This window comes from Lithobates pipiens, unplaced genomic scaffold (assembly GCF_037356315.1).
Source record: "Lithobates pipiens isolate NorthernLeopardFrog02 unplaced genomic scaffold, aLitPip1_a1.2 Scaffold_30, whole genome shotgun sequence".
Classification (NCBI taxonomy): Eukaryota; Metazoa; Chordata; class Amphibia; order Anura; family Ranidae; genus Lithobates; species Lithobates pipiens.
This window is the reverse complement of record NW_027507791.1, coordinates 172,981,595-173,001,431: the sequence shown is the minus strand read 5'-3', so window position 1 is coordinate 173,001,431 and position 19,837 is coordinate 172,981,595. Positions and strand designations below refer to the sequence as shown.

The 19,837-nt window shown below is 39.5% G+C and overlaps 1 protein-coding gene across 6 annotated transcripts in view; it reads left to right on the top strand.

Annotated features, from left to right (window-relative positions):
• LOC143943350 (uncharacterized) overlaps window positions 1-19,837 on the top strand; it is a 649,830-nt gene that overhangs the window by 336,515 nt on the left and 293,478 nt on the right. For 2 of the 6 annotated variants that reach the window (XR_013264922.1, XR_013264927.1), the window contains one exon: window positions 10,618-11,876. The exons of the other annotated variants lie outside the window; for them this stretch is intronic. The gene's annotated coding sequence lies outside the window, so the exon portion shown is untranslated. Of the gene's footprint in view, window positions 1-10,617; window positions 11,877-19,837 lie in introns of those variants that run through there. 6 annotated transcript variants of the gene reach the window in all.

Below are 19,837 nucleotides of genomic sequence, written 5' to 3'. Positions count from 1 at the left end.
AGATGAAGGCTTAAATGTGCTCCTAGAAAACCTATGTACAAGTTTGATGTGTATCTAGATGTTCATAAATTTATCCGGACTCTCAACATAAAAAAACATTTTTTAAATCATCCAGTGGCCCCAAGAATTAGGGATCTGGGGATTGAAACTAAAATAGATAGTTGTCAGGTCACCTTGAGGCGAGGTGACAGATGCACACCGTAGGGATCAGGAGTGCACCGCAAGGTTGTGGACCCTACGGCTGACTGCTGCAGACGGGGGACAGATCCCACTGGGGTTAGAGCGTAAGATTCCCTGGGGCGCGGAGTTTAAGAGCCAGCAGGTGTTCACCAGCGCCTCCAGTGGTGAGGATGGACTTGGCTGCAACTGGCTCCAGGTCGCGACCCCCAGGGTCCCCCAGCTCACACCCACAGTAGGCAACAGGAGGATAGGGATGGTGAGGGACAAAGCCAAGGTCGGGGCCACAACCAGACAAGAATAGTCAGGGACACGCCAAAAGGTCAGGATCAGAGGCAAACAGGGATAGTCAAAAACACGCCAAAGTCGGTAACGGAAAACAGTAGAAGAGCACACGGCAGGAAACAGGAAGCTAATACACAATGGTTGATCAGCACTGATGGCCTGCAGTGCACAGGTTAATATAGGGCTCCCTGATAGGGCCTGGGGTGGAGCCATGCTTAGAGGAGAGCTTATAAAAACCACCAGGTGGAAGTGGCTGGCCTCTAGTCTGAACACATGAGGGGAGGTAAGCAAACACAGGAAGATCACTGCATAACCATGACAATAGTGGTTTGAAAAACAAATTTATCTTCAATCCCCAGAACTATAATAACCATTTTGTGGAAGCATTTAAAAACCTGGTGTTAAATGATATAGAACAATTGACTCAAAAAATGGGTGAATCCGAACTATATCAAGGATGGGATACAAGCATTAGAAATAGGAAAAACATCATTGTATGCCCGGCAGATAAGGGGGGGGGGGGGGCTAGGTTATTCTGGATACTACCTTCTACCATGATCAGCTGATTGAATTGTTGGGGATCGGTCTACCTATAAAAGGTTGACGTCTGACCCCACCAATGGGTACAGACTTCAGTTGGACTCACTTATGGAGTGGGGATATGGTAATGGGGCCCTGAATGCTAAAGAGAGATGGTATCTGGTTCCGAGTGTGTGTAGAATACTGGTCATATACACGCTGCCAAAGATACATAAAAGCGTCACTGAACCACCAGCCGTCCAATTGTGAATGGGATTGGATCAGTCACAGCTAGGCTGGGGGAGTATCTAGATAGATTCCTCCAGCCAAGCGTGAGGACCACTAGGGCTTTTCTGAGGGATACCACTGACCTCTTGAGATCATTGGATGAAATCAGTTTATCACCATCGGCAGTGTATTTGGTGACGGCAGATGTTGCCGCTCTATATACCATCATTCAACATCAGGATGTGGCATTAGCCCTTAATTGGGCTTTAAGTAAAAGAGGATATCCCCCATGTTCAGAAGGTGTTTATTTATCATGCATTAGATTTTTGCACGACACATAATTATTTTTGGTATGGTGGCCTATTATTCTCCCAGCAGGTTGGCATGACTATGGTAGCCAAATATGCCCCTAGCCTCCCCAACCTGTTTATGACAGAGTGGGATTATAGAAGTGTGTTTAGCAAGAGACCTCCACAACTTAAATTCTATTGTAGGTTCATTGATGACCTCCTATTTATTTGGGTGGGGATGGAGACATCTGCAGTTGAATTTTTGAGAGATCTAAATTATAATGCTCACAATATTAAAATTAGATTATGTGATTAGTGAGGTATCTGTTCATTTTTTAGATTTATAGATAGAGAGAAAGGGCAATAAGCTTAACACCATGGTGTATTTTAAAACGTTGGATCGTAATAGCTATTTGTCGAATAAAAGTGGCCACCATCCGACCTGGATTTGGAATATTCCGATAGGGCAATTTTTGAGAGTGCGCCGAAATTGTACAGAGGATTATAAAATTCAATCACAGATTTTGAAGGAAAGGTTTTTGCAAAAAGGATATGAGGAGGAGTTTTTAAATAGAACCTTCCAGAATGTGGCAGATATTCCAAGAGAGTTGTGTTTAACGGAAAAAGAGGGAACATCAGGGAATGATCAACATCAGTGGGGTTTTGTCAGGATTTCATCATCAATACGAGGATGTAGAATTGATCTTTAGGAAATATTGGTACATCCTATGTAGAGACAAACATCTTGGAGAAGTTATACCAAGCCAACCGAAAATGTATATATAGACGTGCTCTGAATATTGGGGATAGGGTAGTAAGAAAAATACTTGACTCACTTATGAGTGATTTGAAGGGATTTTATGCATGTAGGAGGTGCATCTGCTGTAGAACTGTGCGTAATGTTAACAGGGGTGTCACCACTATTGCAAATAGGGATGGAGAGATTTTATCAAATTAGGAAATTCATTACGTGCAATATGACACGTGGTCTATTTGCTATGGTGCCCTTGTGAGCTGTTTTATGTGGGTCGCACTAAGTGACTCCTTAGGGTGCATATTTCTGAACATTTAGCACACATCAGGAAGGGGTTCAAGGACCACAGTGTGTCATTGCACTTTAAGGAATATCATGGCCAGGATCCAAGCTTACTTCAGTTTTTTGGTATTGATTGTGTTCACTCCTCATGGAGAGGATCCAATCGGGTCAGTGATTTATCCCAGAGGGAGACTCGATGGATTTTTTTGATGAAGTGTTTGTCCCCAAGGGGAATGAGCATTGAGGTTGATTTGAATTGTTTTATTAGTAATTATTGATTTTTTTCACATTTACATTTATCTTTATTGGTATGTTTATTTATTTTTATCTTTATTTTTATTTTTAATTTATTTTCTAGTTATGGGGTACATTATCTGTATCTTGTAATATTTTTAGTGTTTTTTTGTTTAGTTATGGTCAAAACGAATTAATTGAGATTATTTACACATATATACATTTAATTATTTATTAGATATTATTTATTCATTATTATTTATTTATTAGATAATATTATTTACAGTAATGTTATATTGCAGCTATGTCATTTTTTAAGTTATCTTTGAACGCATGTGAAGACCTACATGTACTATATTAATCTAAATTAATTAATCTTGGGTTCATATATTCTATATATATTCATATAGTGGATCTTTATCTTTGTTCTCTTTATGAGTAATGTCATATTAATGATTTTTTGACTTAGTCATTTGGCTTTCTAATTGTATTTAGTGGAATTAGCTGTGCTGATCAGCCTGACCGCTCTGTGATATAGGCGGGATCACTCTGTTGCACAGGAGGGTAGTGTGATCAGCTCCTTTTTATAATATAATATTCTATAATATATAATCTGCAATCATTTAAGAATATTATAATTTATTGAATGTGAAGGATGTTAGGATAAAATGTGTATTTGCTTTGATATAACTCAGCCTGTGAGAACGGGTTGTGGTATGTGGTTGGGTTTTTAATTACAGCGTACCACTGCTCATAATGTGCTGTGGGATTGTGCGTGAGGCTACAACTATGCTATGGTCCTTTGCAGAGTATTATTATGTAGTGATGTTTTATTAGTAATTATTAGTCATTTATGGATTAATCAGCACTGTGTTGTAAAGGGCTGGTGCATTGATGGGATGGGGACACAGGGAGTACGTATGTGCAGTGGTGTACTTTATGAAATAAAGGAGTGATTGCTTTGCCAGGTAGCCAATAAGCCCTGGGTCTGCGTGGCCATCCATTGTCCAGCTACTGATGTTATGGAGTGCTGTGCAATTTATTTTATGGTGTGCTTTTGAAATCTTACATGTGAGTGCAATGCAGTGAATTTTTATGAGAATAAAAGTGTGTGAAGGTTTTACACTATTGGAGGCTATTTTTCTCATTTACATGTGGAGTTTGTAAAGAGGATAACCCAAGGAATGTGCATTTATCTCTGATTGGCACCTAGAGATTTCTACTTTTCACCCCCTATGAAAAAAGGGTTAAAGCGCTTTCAGCCAAGCATGAGAGTGTAAGGCACAGACAGCTGGTGAGTGTGTGAAGGGGATTGGATTCACAGACACGGCGGTGTGGTGGAAGAGTGTTCCTGGAAAAGTTTTGTGGATTATCACCATGAGTGATTCACTGGTCACCATCTAATGAACTTTCTTTAAGAAGTGGACATTTTTTGTTGGTGTTATTTAATTGGACACTTCATATACTGTATATATTTATTTATTTCTGTAATCGCTCATTTCACAGGGTGTTTTCATTATAGTTTGATTTGTTACATTTCACTGACACTTTTGTTACTTGTATTAACTTTTTGGATACATTAGTGTTCACAGTGTGTGTTATTGGCTATATTCACATAGTATTTAGTGCCGCTTATTACACATTGTTTGTTAGGAATATTGTACACTAGTCAGGACTTATGTTTAACAAAATAGGAAGAACAGAGATTCTCTACATGAAGTAGCTTGTTTGGGACATATAGCCAGAAACTCTGTGCTGGAAGGCAGAAATGCTAATCTCTAAGCCACTAATCTGCCACATGCAGAGCCCTCCTACACATAAATACTACACTTTTTTTGGACATATAGGTGGTGGAATTACATTAGTCAGGAGTTATTATTCTTAAAGTGGTGTTGCCACCAAAAAAAAAAATTGCTCAAAGTTTATAAAAATAAAAAAATAGACATTTTTTTGGAAAAAAACATTTTTTTACTCACCTCTAAATGCCTGTTGCTAGGAGGTCCCTCGTAGTCTGCCTCCTTCAGTGCCTGGGCTGGTGACATCACTTCCCCTCATGTCCCAGATGACTGCAGTGTATCACGATGCGCTGCGCTGCTCGCACATGCGCAGTGGGTGCCCGGCTGTGAAGCCACAACCGGGTGCCCACAGTAAGAATGCCGGCGCCGCAAGCGGAATGGGGAACGAGGGGGGGCTTCGTTCCCCCACATCGCTGGACTCTGGGAAAGGTAAGTGTCCGATTATTAAAAGTCAGCAGCTGCAGTATTTGTAGCTGTTGACTTTTAATTTATTTTTTTAGGGGGCACCCCACTTTAATTCATTCTGTGATTTTTTGGAATGCCATTTTGATTTCTGATGTTGGTACACCTATCACATTTTTTGGGCTCAAATTACATAGTTAGTCAGGTTGAAAAAAGACACAAGTCCATCCAGTTCAACCTTAAAAACAAATAAATAAAATAAAAAATAATCGTACAATCCAGATACCAAGTTTATGCCCACAATTGATCCAGAGGAAGGCAAAAAAAAAAACCAGCAGAGCATGCTCCGATTTGCTACAGCAGGGGAAAAAAATTCCTTTCTGATCCCCCAAGAGGCGATCGGATTTTCCCTGGATCAACTTTACCTATGTTTGTACCTAGTTATATTATGTACCATCAGGAAAGTATCCAGGCCTTTCTTAAAGCAATCTACTGAACTGGCCAGAACCACCTCTGGCGGGAGTCTATTCCACATTTTCACAGCTCTAACTGTGAAGAAACCTTTCCGTACTTGAAGATGAAATCTCTTTTCCTCTAGACGTAAAGAGTGCCCCCGTGTCCTCTGGGTTGACCGTACAGAGAACAACTCAACACCAAGTTCACTATATGGACCCCTAATGTATTTGAACATGTTGATCATATCCCCCCTTAATCTCCTCTTCTCAAGAGTGAATAAATTTAGTTCCTCTAATCTCTCCTCATAGCTGAGTTCTTCCATGCCTCTTATCAGTTTGGTTGCCCTTCTCTGCACTTTTTCCAGTTCCTCGATATCCTTTTTGAGAACTGGTGCCCAAAACTGAACGGCATATTCCAGGTGAGGTCTTACTAATGATTTGAACAGGGGCAAAATTATATCTCTCTCTCTGGAGTCCATACCTCTCCTAATAGAAGAAAGGACTTTGCTCGCTTTGGAAACAGCAGCTTGGCATTGCATGTTGTTATTGAGCTTATGGTCTACCAAAACCCCCAGATCCTTCTCCACTATGGATTCCCCCAGTTGTACTCCCCCTAGCATGTATGATGCATGCATATTCTTAGGCCCCAAGTGCATAACTTTACATTTATCAACATTAAACCTCATCTGCCACATAGTCGCCCAATTGGACAGTGTATTGAGGTCGGCTTGTAAATTGGAGACATCCTGTAAGGACGTTATTCCACTGCATATCTTGGTGTCATCTGCAAAGACAGAAATATTACTTTTGATCCCAGACCCAATATCATTTATAAAGATGTTAAAAAGTAAGGGTCCCAGCACTGAACCTTGGGGTACACCACTCATAACCTTAGACCATTCAGAGTAAGAGTCATTAACCACTACTCTCTGAATTCTGTCTTTTAGCCAATTTTCTATCCATTTACAAACTGATATTTCCAAACCTGTAGACTTTACCTTACACATGAGCCGTGTGTGGGGAACTGTATCGAATGCTTTTGCAAAATCCAAGTATACCACGTCCACTGCCACCCCTCTGTCCAAAGTTTTACTTACCTCCTCATAAAAAGAAATCAGATTTGTCTGACAACTTCTGTCTTTCATGAATCCATGCTGTCTGTTGCTTAAAGTGTTTTTGTTCAGCAAGAACTCGTCGATGTGGTCTTTTATTAAACGCTCCAGTATCTTCCCAGCTATAGAAGTTAAGCTAACAGGTCTATAGTTACTTGGTAAAGACTTTGATCCCTTTTTAAATATAGGCACCACGTTCGCCCTGCGCCAATCCAGTGGGACTATTCCCGTCATTAATGAGTCCCTAAAAATTAGATACAATGGCTCTGAAATTACAGAGCTCAATTCTTTTAGGATCCGTGGGTGGATGCCATCAGGGCCAGGTGCTTTATCCACCTTTATTCCGTCTAAGTATTTCTGGACCATATCACTTTTGAGCCATTGTGGATCATTTGGGGCTGTGTCACTATCACCCCCATTATGGACATGCGCTCCCCCATGCTCTTCTGTGTACACAGAGCTGAAGAAAGTGTTTAATAAATTAGCCTTCTCTTTGTCCCCAGTCACCAACTCTAGATTGTTTTGTAAAGGGCCTACATGCTCAGACTTGACCTTTTTACTATTAATATATTTGAAGAATTTTTTGGGGTTTGTCCTACTATCTTTTGCAATCTGTCATTCGTTTTGAATTTTTGCATCCTTGATTTCCTTTTTACATATTCTGTTAATTTCTTTGTAACATTTAAATGACACTAGTGATCCTTCATTTTTATATTTTTTAAAAGCTCTTCTCTTACAGTTTATTATTATTATTGTATTATTTACAAATTATAATCATTTGTAAATAATAAAAACACATAAAATGGTGACTCATTTTAAATTTGCATCAGCAATGGTATTGTTTGTGGTTTGTAAAGAGAAAGTCACAAAGAAAAATATATTTTACCAAAACATGAAAACATTACACATTCTAGCATTCTTAAAAACAAAATAGATTAAAAAAGAAGAAATACTGTTACAAGGACAATTTCTTTGAGAGAAAGCTACATTTCAACATGAAAAAGATTTATTTGGGGAAGTTAAAATTGTACCATTATAATCAATAGCTGAAACTTGCATTGGGCTACATAACTCACATTTTCACGCCCAGGAAACGCTCTATCGATACTCGTGAAAATGCGCCGATTCTTGATTCCAATATCTTCAGGTTCTGCTGTTTCATCTGTCAGCGCGATTACCCCGCTGACAGATGAAATGTATACAATAGAATGCAGGCAGTTATTAGTTGTTAAGGAGCACGTCTTTAACAACCAATGGCGTTTCTGCTGTCAGTGGGGATTTCCCTTCCTTGCAGTGGACTGCCTGACTCCGCCCCCTCCCAAGCCGGCTCAGCTCCTCCCACTCAGCTCCGTTTTTTTGTGGTAAAGTAAAAATAGGTATCAGTATTCAGTATCGGCAAGTACTTGAGGAAAAGTATCGGTACTCGTACTCAGTCTTAAAAAACTGGAATCGGTGCAACCCTAGTATTTACTATAACTCTTGGGAATTTGTCTATTTCAGTGTAGAAATCACTTTTTCACACAGTTTAAAATCAGATTACCTTTAAACAATATACAGCATATGTCAGTACCATTTAGGCGATTATATCATGCTCTAAACATTATTTATATGTGCAATAGTCATGGTCTTAACAAAAGTAAGAGTTTGAGGGCTATTCGTTTTCTGGGAGCTATAGCAAATTTGGTTTTGAGAGTATTTTTTCACCAGCAGTATAGTGAATACTGTTTAAGCACGATAAGCGCCAATTAGCGCATGGCGCTATAGTAAATGACCCCCTTTGTGTTGTTTGCTGGTTCTGTTCCAACTTTTTTGCCACTTGGTCCTGTTTTGCCTCATTGTTCCTTTATCTTTTGGAATGTCCATTGGTTTTATGTTTAAAAGAGGGCTGTGATTGAGCAAAAGAGATAGAATGGGAAACATTAGCAGCATTGCCCCTAGGGGTGTTGACATATGCTGTTTGTTTATTCTGTCTCGAATGCCATTTGTATGCTTTTCCTTCCCTGAAGAATGATCATTTTCTTTTTTCATAAGAATACCCTAAACTTATCTAGCCGTTTGATCAGTATTTTCTGTTTCTCAATATAGGATGTTTGAGTTTTAAGGGGTTGGAGTAGTGTGTTAATTCGATTTAGATCTTTGTCTGGATCACTAATTTGTTTTTCATATGCTGTTATCAATAACATCATCTCCTTGGAGCATTTTTTCCCACTCTTTTTTGAAGTCAGCATCTACTGTTTTCAAAAGTTGGACACATTTGAACTCTAATGCTCCGTACACACAATCAGACTTTCCGACAACAAAGCCATGGATTTTTGTTTGAAGGATGTTGGCTCCAACTTATCTTGCATACACACAGTCACACAGATGTTGGCTAACAATTATGAACATAGTGACGTACAACAGGTATGGCGGTTGATAAAATGGAAGTTCAATAGCCAGTGTGCCACCCTTTGGGCTCCTTCTGCTAATCTCATGTTTATCTCGTGTTAGTAGAAGTTTTGTGAGAGGCAATTCACGCTTTTCAGCCTCGTGCTTTTCAGTTAATTTCTGCTTTTCAGTTTGTGCTTGTCAGTTTGTATCTGTTCTTGAGTGCGTGCTTGTCAGTTCATTCCTGTCTTTCAGTGCATCCTATTTATAGATCACTTCTGATTTTCAGTGCGTCCTTGTCCGGTCGTTTCTGATTTTCAGCTGGTTCTTCTCAGGTGCTTTATGATTTTCAGTGCGTTCTGAGAAGCCGTTCATTTATTAGCCATGTAGCAGTTATGTACTCATCGTAGAGTTTGTGCTGTTGTTGGGCTTGCTGTTGGAGTTATTGCTTTGACCCAAGTCCTGTCCATGAACGGGGGGGAGGAGGAGTTCTTAGACTAAGAACTGGTTGCTTAATCGTGAACAGTCCTGTCATATGCCTTTGTTGCAGGAGCTCCAGGAGAATAATCCTGATGATTTCAGGAATTATCTCCAGATGACGGACCTCATCTTTTACTGTCTCTTGGCTTTGCTAACCCCTTATATTACGAAGCAGGACACTGCATGCGGCAAGCCTTCACTCCCGAGCAAAAGGCTCCCTCCCCCCAGGCGCTAGGAATCATTATTCCAGAGACCTGTTCTGCAATCATTCAGGTCCAGCAGAAGGACTTTATTAGGTGAGTTTTATCCTTTAACATCACATTCTATGTATTTAATGTTTGCCAATGTATTGTATTTATTTCATCATTCCATAATTACCATGATTGTAATATGCTGTGAATGTCCTCTTTGTCTTCATGCATACTGTAAGCTTTTAATGCTCCTTTTTTGTTCTTCATGCATATTTGCCTTTACCAACCTCCCCAGCATGCTATCCTGGGCCCATACACACCTAGCCTAGTCACTTAACAATGTATTTTGTCAGCTCCATTGTAGTACTTACCCTAAACACCCTCTAAAATGTGTCCAAATGTTATTGTTGTCCTTAAATTCAGGCAGAGTGCAAGAGGCTTTTTTTGGGGAAGGCCAAAACTCATTTGGAACCCTCCCTCCCCCCAACCGCTAAGTCAACTGATACCAACACTTTATGTGCTGACTTTGACAAACCCATACACACTAAACCTACCTCTTTTGCCGTTATATTTATGGATGAATTCATCAAAGCATGTAGTGCAAGTGCCTGCCTGAATACTTTCAAATGGTACTGTTTAAAGTTTTGTTCTCATATTATCTTGATACGTAATTGTCTGCAATTGTAAAAATATGCTTCCATTTGGACAGTGTGTATTCATATTTGTGGATTATGACACTTCTTACTTGTCCAGTGGACTGCCAATAGTGTAAGTAATTAGGGGCTGGCAAAAGTAACACACATTATTTATGCATTCAGCTCTCAATGAAGTGGAGAGGGTTAAATGTCCAAAACATCTCCCCGCACCCTAAAATTTTTACAATGGGCATCAGAGGGGGTGGGGAATCTTATACGTGGACCTTATACTTTTGTCTTTAAATTCTCATTTCAATAAATGTTATACTTATGTTGGCCAAGAATGTCTAATCTGCTGGCAATGTTATGTGCAAAAGTACTAATTTTCTTTTTCTTGTTTGACTCCACAGTTTCCTTCTAACCCACAGGAATAGCAGACTGTGGCCCCCCAATTCCACCAGCAGTGGGACTTTCCTAATTGCGGTGGTGCGATCAATGGGAAGCATGTCCGGATCATCCCACCACCCAACTCGGGGTCATACTACTTCAGTTATAAGAGATACAGTAGTATTGTGATGTTGGCGGTGGTGACGGTGAATTATGAGTTCATATATCCGGACGTAGGGAAGAATGGCTGTATGTCTGATGGAGGAGTGATCGCCCAGATGGAATTTTACAGGTGTCTCCAGAATGGCACCTTGGAGTTCCCACCTCCAAAGGATAATGTTGCGGGCCTCAAGTTTGTTTGTGTGGCGGATGAGGTCTTTGCGCTGGGGACCATCTGAGGAGGCCGTTCCCCATGAGGACCCTGACCCCGAAGCAGAGGGTTTTTAATTACTGGGCGGCCAGTGCCAGAAGAGTGGTCAAGAATGCCTTTGGCATAATGGCCAGGCAGTTCCAGCTTTTCCAAATGGCCATCAACATGGCCGAATACAAACTAAATCACATTATCTTGAGCTGCTGCATTCTTCACAATTTTCTGTGGAAGAATGCAGCCAACTATTTGGCCTCAGTTGCGACTGAGGCTGACTTTTCACCTGACAAAGCAATGACGGCGCTTGAAAGTGGCCATCCTGGCTTGCTCCCCCCATAGCGCCCACAAAGTATGGCAAAACTATGTAGAGTACTTAGGGTAGGGGGGAAATTGATTTACCAGAAAATCTGGAAGCTGAGTAAAATTTTTTTTTTTTTTTAAACTAAACTCATATTTAATTTGAATTATTGTTTGTGTTTCTTATCTATCTCCTAGATTATTTTATTGGCCATTTTCTTCAATAGTGCAAACGTAACTTATTTGATACATGAGGTGACAATCTCTTCTTCAGCTAACTATTATGTTGTGCTGTGGGTCCACTACACACACACACACACAATGTTTTTGTTGTTAATGCATTAATGATAAAAATAATCATCCTTTTCAACTCCATGAATTCATTGTTTGTAGTCCCTAAAATGGCTTGATTTTGGCAAATTTCACAGCACAGTGGGGGTTATTTATTAAAGGCAAATCCACTTTGCATTATAGGTGCAAAGTGGAGTTGCCTTTAGTAAATAACCCCCATTGTCACTGTAACTACACCAACTTAAAAAAAAAATGGTATTGAGCATTGAAAGAAGAACACACACATTGTTGAGTATGAAACATTTGAGTTATAAAAGTTTTTTTTTTTAACAAAGACAACATCTTGGTGTATAACATGTATGTTTGACAGTATATAGCCTCTTTGTGTGGCTAAACAGGCATAAAACCATAACATGCACATATTCCCAACTCAGGAACTGACAAAGTTCAACTTTGCTAAAGTGAAGGCCATCTGAGACATTAGTATTTCAAAACTGTGTTGATTTTGCCTTCATCAGATGGGATGATCTCACCCCTGTAAAAGCTACATTTTGAAGATGTACACAAATTGGGACTCACAATTTGGATTTCCCTCATGATCCCATGCCTAAAATGTGTGTATTTTCCCTACATTTATTTTGCTAAAGTCGCAAAACACACAGTGGGGGTCATTTACTATAGCGCCAGGAAGTAATGGGCACTATTGCAAATAATAGTGCACATTTTAGCCAAGTAAAAGTTTAACAGGCGAATGTGTGCATGTATAGGAGCGCTATTAGCCACGAACAAGCATTAGTCAATTTGAAAATATGCACTAATTAGCGCCTCCGTGTATACGCAAATGCATATTTTTTTCCAAAGTTATTATATAGCACTGCAACCATGATCCATGTATGTGAAAGAAATTTTTTTATGTGAGATGTGCTCTACTTTGTGTGCATCTGTTGATGTATATTGCAATTAGTATTCCTAGATTTTTTCCTTCTTTTGCTAAAAAATGCAGTTATGAATGATTATTACATAGTAATGTCTGCTATTCTGTAAATTTACATGTATTAAACATTTAGGTTACCTATTTGTTGTATTTTATTTTTTGATTTAGGTGACTATAAAGCCGTACTTATTTATGTTCATTCTTTAATCATACTACACTATTATGCGATCTTGTACTTAGCACAATGGCTTAGTGGTCTACTCAGATGTCTCCACAGCATTCATGGTACAAGTTCAAATACCAGTTGACCTACCATCCACCAGCTGTGTTTATTTTTTCAGTGCACAAGCAAATTAAAATAAACAAACAAGTTATGTAATCTGCCCGTTAGCTAGTGTGTGGTGTTTGGAATTTCACAGCATAATAGTATTGAATCATCATTGCATGCATTTGAAGAGTTAATATAATACAATCAGCCACATTAAAGTTCATTGGCATTCACCTATTTTCAGCATATGCTGCTTTGGCTAATAGCCATTTGCCTTTTTCTTAAATCTTTTAGTATCTCTCCGTGGGATTTGAACCCATGAGTCCTTCAAAGCCTTAGTTGTTCAAGGTAGAAGTGCTGACCACTAGCCTATTGGACATAGCACATTCATACATAGAAATTACATTTACTAGTGTTTGATGTTTCTTCTCCCCAATCTGTCTCTCCTGCCATTGCCGTCTTCTCCCGCTGATGTGTTCTTCCGTGCAGCCGATTACCCACTAATTAAAAAAAAGCCGCTCTTCTTCTGTGGCGGTCTTCTGTGGCCATCCGGTAATGTGACCCGGAGCATCCACTTCATGGCTATGTAAGAGACGCCACACAGCGGGTAACAACACAGCAGAGGAAGACCGCCGCAGAAGAAGAGCAGCTTTTTTTTTATTAGCGGGTAACCAGCTTTGTGGAAGAACAAAGCAGATGGAGAAAATGGTGGTGGCAGGAGAGATGACTCTGGGAGAATACAGCTCGGGGAGAAGATGGAGGAGGGAGAGACAGCGTCTGGAGCAGACAGCTCGGAGCCATTTTACAATAAAGGTCAAAAACCGGCTATTGATTTTTTTACATTTCATTGCTTTTTTTGGTGAACGGGTAGGGGTCCATACCTATTCACATAGGGGGGCAGGATCTGGGAGCCCCCTTGTTAAAGGGGGCTTCCAGAGTCTGATAAACCCCCTGCCCGCAGACCGACAACCACCGACCAGGGTTGTCGGGAAGAGGCCCTTGTCTCCATCAACATGGGGACAAGGTGCTTTGGGGCATGGGGCCTGGTATAGTTCAGAAGGGGTTTGTGCTCGCTTGTCCCCCCCTATCCTGACCTCCAGGCTGCATGCTCAGATAAGGGTCTGGTATGGATTTTGGGGGGGACCCACATCAATTTTATTTTACATGTTGGTGTGGGGTTCCCTTTAAAGTCCATACCAGACCCGAAGGAAGGACCCTATGATATTTTTTTCCTTGAATTTTGGAATACCATAACATAATATTATTGAAGTACATATCATTGCATGCATTAGAAGAGTTAAAATATGGAATAAACCAAAATTGCGTGCATTGGCTAATTATACGGAGTACAATGCACACTTTCAGGAGGTGACGCTGTCAGTAGGATTTGAACTCATAGATTGAACCTTTGAGGCCAGCAGGGCATACTGCTATGCTACAGAGCTGAACCCATACCTACTGAGAAAATATATTTACTAATGTTTGATTCTATACAATAAAGTTTTTCATTTCAGGCATTAATATTATAGTAACAGCCAATGCCACATCAGCATGGTTAATAGGCATTTGCCTCTTTTCAGCATATGCTACTGAGTCTAATGCAAGCTTTCATTAGGTGATACCATCTGTGTGGTTTTCAGGCATTTGAGCACAATTATATTGAGAACATGCGTTTACTAGTGTTTGATGGTGGGACTACTTTATATGCTAGGTATAATAGTACTCAGCACAGCGACTTGGGCCCCTCTCACATTTATGCGACCTGAAAGTTGCGAAATTTTGATGCGACTTTAAGCAATGCCTGTGTAATCTTGAGGTCTATGGACGCAGGAGTCGCAGGGAAAGGTGCACAACTTTCCTGCAATTTTGCATCAGCAATTTTGCCGTGATTCCAGGGAATGCCTGTGTAAACCTGAGGTCTATGGACCTTAACTCGCATCAAAGTCTGACAAAAGTAGTACAGGGACTACGTTGAAGTCAGTGTCACTTTAAGTCACACAGATATGAATGGTACACATTGAAAATCATAGGGTATGACTTGTCATGCGACTCTGATATCCAAAGTCACACAAATGTGACTCAGCCAGACTTAATTTCTAAAATTCCTTTGTTTGTAAATTTCCAAAGCCAATCTAAAGGAATATTATTGGTAAAAAAAAAAAAAGCACATATATATATATATATATATATATATATATATATATTTTTTTAAATAAGTTGGGAGGTAAGAAATTGCCCCCTGAAGTCACCAAAAGTATTGCAGGAACTACTTTTGGGAATCGTGGTGTCACACCAATTCGGACAGCTCCACTGCTGATAATAGACGGCGATTTGGCCTGCAATTTGACATGTCAATTCAGAGCTATGTGAACACGGGTGAAGTTGCATAGATATTAGAGCTGCACGATTCTGGCCAAAATGAGGATCACAATTTTTTTTTGCTTAGAATAAAAAGACCACGATCCTCTCAACGTAAAATCTTTCACATATCCGCCAAAAAATTTGGCTAACTTTACTGGTTAGTTTTTCCCAAAAAATTGCATTTGAAAGACTGCTGCGCAAATACAGTGTGACATAAAATATTGCAGCAACCACCATTTTATTCTTTAGGTTATCAACTAAAAAATATATATAATGTTGGGGGGGGGGGGGGGGGGGGGGCTTCTAAGTAATTTTCTAGCAAAAAAAAAATACAATTTTTAACTTGAAACCAACAAATGTCAGAAAAAGTTTTAGTGTTTAAGTGGTTAAACTTTCCTCACTTACACAGAAGTGTAAGTGCAACAATTTCATTGACAAATTGTTACAATGTTCTAATTAAGTTCACTGATAAAGAATGTTCTAATTCTTGGCAGACTGCCCATTTTTTCTCTTCCTTTCTTTTGAGGGCTGTGGTTTCAGAAGAGCAGAGAGAATTCTTTACTTAGCAAGAATCATGAAATGCTTTTTTCAAGATCACAAAGTGATAATGATTGACGATTAATCATGCAGCTCTAATAAATATGAACAGAAATCATGGGGGACAACTTTTCATGTCACTGAGTTCCAAAGCTGCACGAAAAGTCACCCAAGTGTGAAAGTAACCTAATGAGATTAATCGATAACACCTTTGAATAATGCCCCATTTGCACTTGTGGGACCTTAAAATTGCAAAGCTTTGCCATGAAGCAATTTCTGTGTAATCTTGTGGTGTATGGCCCTCAAATCGCATCAAAGTCAAACCAAGGTAGTGCAGGGACGAATTTGCCACACTAGTGACAATAGGGCCAAATTCAAAAGGTGTTATCCTTGAATCTCATTTACACTGCTGTGACCTGAAAGTCACACTATTTTGCGGCCACTTGGCCCCGTCTTCTGGGAATGCCTGTGTAATATTGCGCCCGATGTACCTCAAGTCATACCTAAATAGTACAGGGACTACTTTAAAGTTGGTGCGACTTAAAGTAGCACAGATATGAATGGTTATCATTGAGAATCATGAGGTGCAACTCAGAGGTCCACATTGTCTGGAAAATTCACCCAACTGTGAAACAAGTCATATATATTTTAATTAACCACTTGACCACTGGGCACTTAAACACCCTTAATAACCAGACCAATTTTCAGCTTTCGGTGCTCTCACATTTTTAATGACAATTACACAGTCATGCATGACATTTTTGTCCTTTTTTCACACAAATAGAGCTTTCTTTTGGTGGTATTTAATCACCGCTGGGTTTTTTATTTTTTGTGCTATAAAAGAAAAAAAGACCGAAAATTCTGTAAAAAAAAAAAAAATGAATTTTTCTTTGTTTCTGTTATAAATTTTAGCAGATTAGTCATTTTTCTTCATAAATTTTGGCCAAAATGTATACTACTACATATCTTTGGTAAAAATAAGTACAAATTGGTGGATATTATTTGGTCTTTGTGAAAGTTATAGAGTCCACAAGCTATGATGCCAATATCTAAAAAATTTATCGCACCTGAAGTACTGACGGCCGATCTCATTTATTGCCAGAAAAGTACAAATACCCCCCAAATGACTCCTTTTTGGAAAGAAGACATTCCAAGGTATTTAGCGGCATGGTGAGTTTTTTGAAGTTGTAATTTTTTCCCACAATTCTTTGTAAAATCAAGATTATTTTCCCTTTTTTTTTTCACAAAATTGTCATATTATCAGGTTATTTCTCACACACAGCATATGCATACCACAAATTACACCCCAAAACACATTCTGCTATTACTCCAGAGTATGGCTATACCACATGTGTGAGACTTTTACACAGCCTGGCCACATACAGAGGCCCAACATGCAAGGAGCACCATCAGGCGTTCTGGAGCACTCAGGCCAATTCTGATATTTCTCTCCTACATATAAAAATCATAATTTATTTGCTAGAAAATTACATAGAACCCCAAAATATTATATATGTTTTTTTTTAGCAAAGACCCTAGAGAATACAATGGTGGTTGTAGCAACTTTTTATCTCGCACGGTATTTGCGCAGCAATATTTCGAACAAAAAAACTTTTTTGTGCTTTAAAAAAACAAAACAATAAAGTTAGCCCAATGTTTTTGCATAATGTGAAAGATGAAGTTACGCCGAGTAAATAGATACCAAACAGGTCATCCTTCAATATTGCACACGCCCGTGGAATGGCGCCAAACGTCGCTACTTAAAAATCCCCACAGGCAACGTGTTCAATTTTTTTTACTGGTTACAGGTTTTGAGCTACAGAGGAGCTTTAGGGCCAGAATTATTTCTCTCACTCGAACGTTCGCAGTGATACCTCAGATGTGTGGTTTGAACACAGTTTTCATATGTGGGTGGGACTTACGTATGCATTCGCTTCTGCATGCAAGCTCACGGGGACAGGGCACTTTAAAAAAAATTAAATTTTATTGTTCATTTTACTTTATTTTAGTTTGAAACTTTTTTTCCCCAAAAATACATTTTTGATCACTTTTATTCCTATTAGCTTTTATTCCCAGTAGCTACAGGCATCATTCAGATATCCCCGCACAAAGTTGTCCATTTATACATTATTTCTAACACATAGCATGTACATACCAAAAGAATTAGCAGGGCATTGTGGGGTTAATTGTCAGTGAGCAGCGCTGTGGGCACTGCAGATCCAGCCCACAGTGCTGCTGACACCGATCTCTCCCCTCTCACTGTACCGATCAGTACAGAGAGGGGAGGTTTGTATACAAGTGATCGGTCCGTCATTTGACGGAGCGATCACGTGGTAAACGGCTGCGATGAGCTGTGGACCCAGCGGTCACGGATTCTCTCAAGAGCGGAATTCTGGGAGGATGTCATATGACGGTCTCCCAAAGTTAAGCAACCGCCCTGTAGCCGTCATTCGGCTATGGGCCGGTTGAGCTCTCATTTATACTTGCATAGTCCTTACTGATTTACAGCAGCAGAACAAATGCACGAAGTGATGTGTGCACATGGGACGGAAGCAAATGTGTGGTGATGCCAAACAAATCATTAAACCACACCAAATCTAACTACTACATTGAGTAAGTATATAACCTACTCTTACCTGGAAAACGAGCAGCACCTACTCTTTGCTAAAGAGACCTCACCCTGTCTACCTAGATGGAGATCCTGACCAGCCCAGAAAATTCCAGGCGCATACAATGACTCATTTCCGGGTCAGATGGTGAAACCACAATTAGTATTTTTTATTTTAGTTTATTTGCAGATATGTAAATCTTCATTTCTACAAATTTTTGAAGGTAAACTTAAGGGAGTTTGATAAGAAATGGTGTCCCTGGGATAGTAGCAGGTGAATTACAAAAACAAAAAAAAAAGGCCCAGTTTGAGACCTGGTTCACACTGACAGCGGGAGGAAATCGTTCAGCTGAACTCACATGATTTCATTCCCTCATGTCAGTCCCAACTGTGGGGGGGAATATCAGAGACGTGTGTGTATATATTTTTTTTATTATTATCGATACAAATCGCACCCTAAAGTCACACAAATTAGAACAGTGCAGTTGCCACCGTTTTGACATGTCAAATTGCACCAATGTGAGCCAGAGCTGACACATTCAAACACTGCCTATCCACCGGCTGAATTCATTACCTGCAATTCTCCACAGCTGTTATATATAAAGATTCCACCTTTATCTCTTACTTGCAGGTTTACATTGGAGCACTCTCTCATGCAATTTGAGACAGCAAATTGCATAACAAGTCACAGCCTATTAGCAGCAATGGCACTGTTCCAATCGATGCAACACCGATTTGCTAAAGTAGTTCCTGCACTACTTTTGTGGATTTCAGGTGTGACTTCAATAGAAATCTGTATGAAGCCACACAGATGTCTATCATGTAGCACCTGAAATCACACTGACCTTGCTACTTTGAAATCTGGCTACTTCAAGCGTAGCCCGATTTCAAAGTAGCATCAATGTGAACCAGGCCAAAGAGACTTTTTTGGTGCACAAATACATATAGAAAATAAGATAAAAAGATATTGCACTTCCAAAAAAAAAAAAAAACCACACACACACACACACACACACACACAATAATATTTTGCCAGCATAAAACAAAATGATGTACATTTACTAGTGTCAAAAAAAAATAAAAAAATCTACTGGATATATGGCACTACATTTAGCAAACAAACATTTAGCAATTGGATTTTAAGGGCCCTGCTCATAGGAGCTTACAATCTAAAATGTGGCTAAACCTTAGAGTGGACATAGCTTTACTTTCAGTGTATAATAGGCAACACATCACATTTTTATCTGCAAGATTATAGAAATATACTTAACAGTCATTCTTACAATGCATTCCAACAGAATATTAAAAAAGCCACTTATTCAAAACACCCACCACCACCCCACAATCCATACATACATTGGTGACCATGTTCTGCTGGAAGCTGCATTTCTGTGTACATGATTAAGCAATGAGATCAAAGAGTTGAAGGTCAGCATATACTCCCAAACCATGCTTGCATAGTCAGACATGAACAATACACACAAAATTGACAGCATGGCCTCAAAAAGCCACTTTTAATGGAAAAAAAAAATGCCCAATTATTTCAGCAAACAACCCAATCTGCACAATCTCTTTCCCAC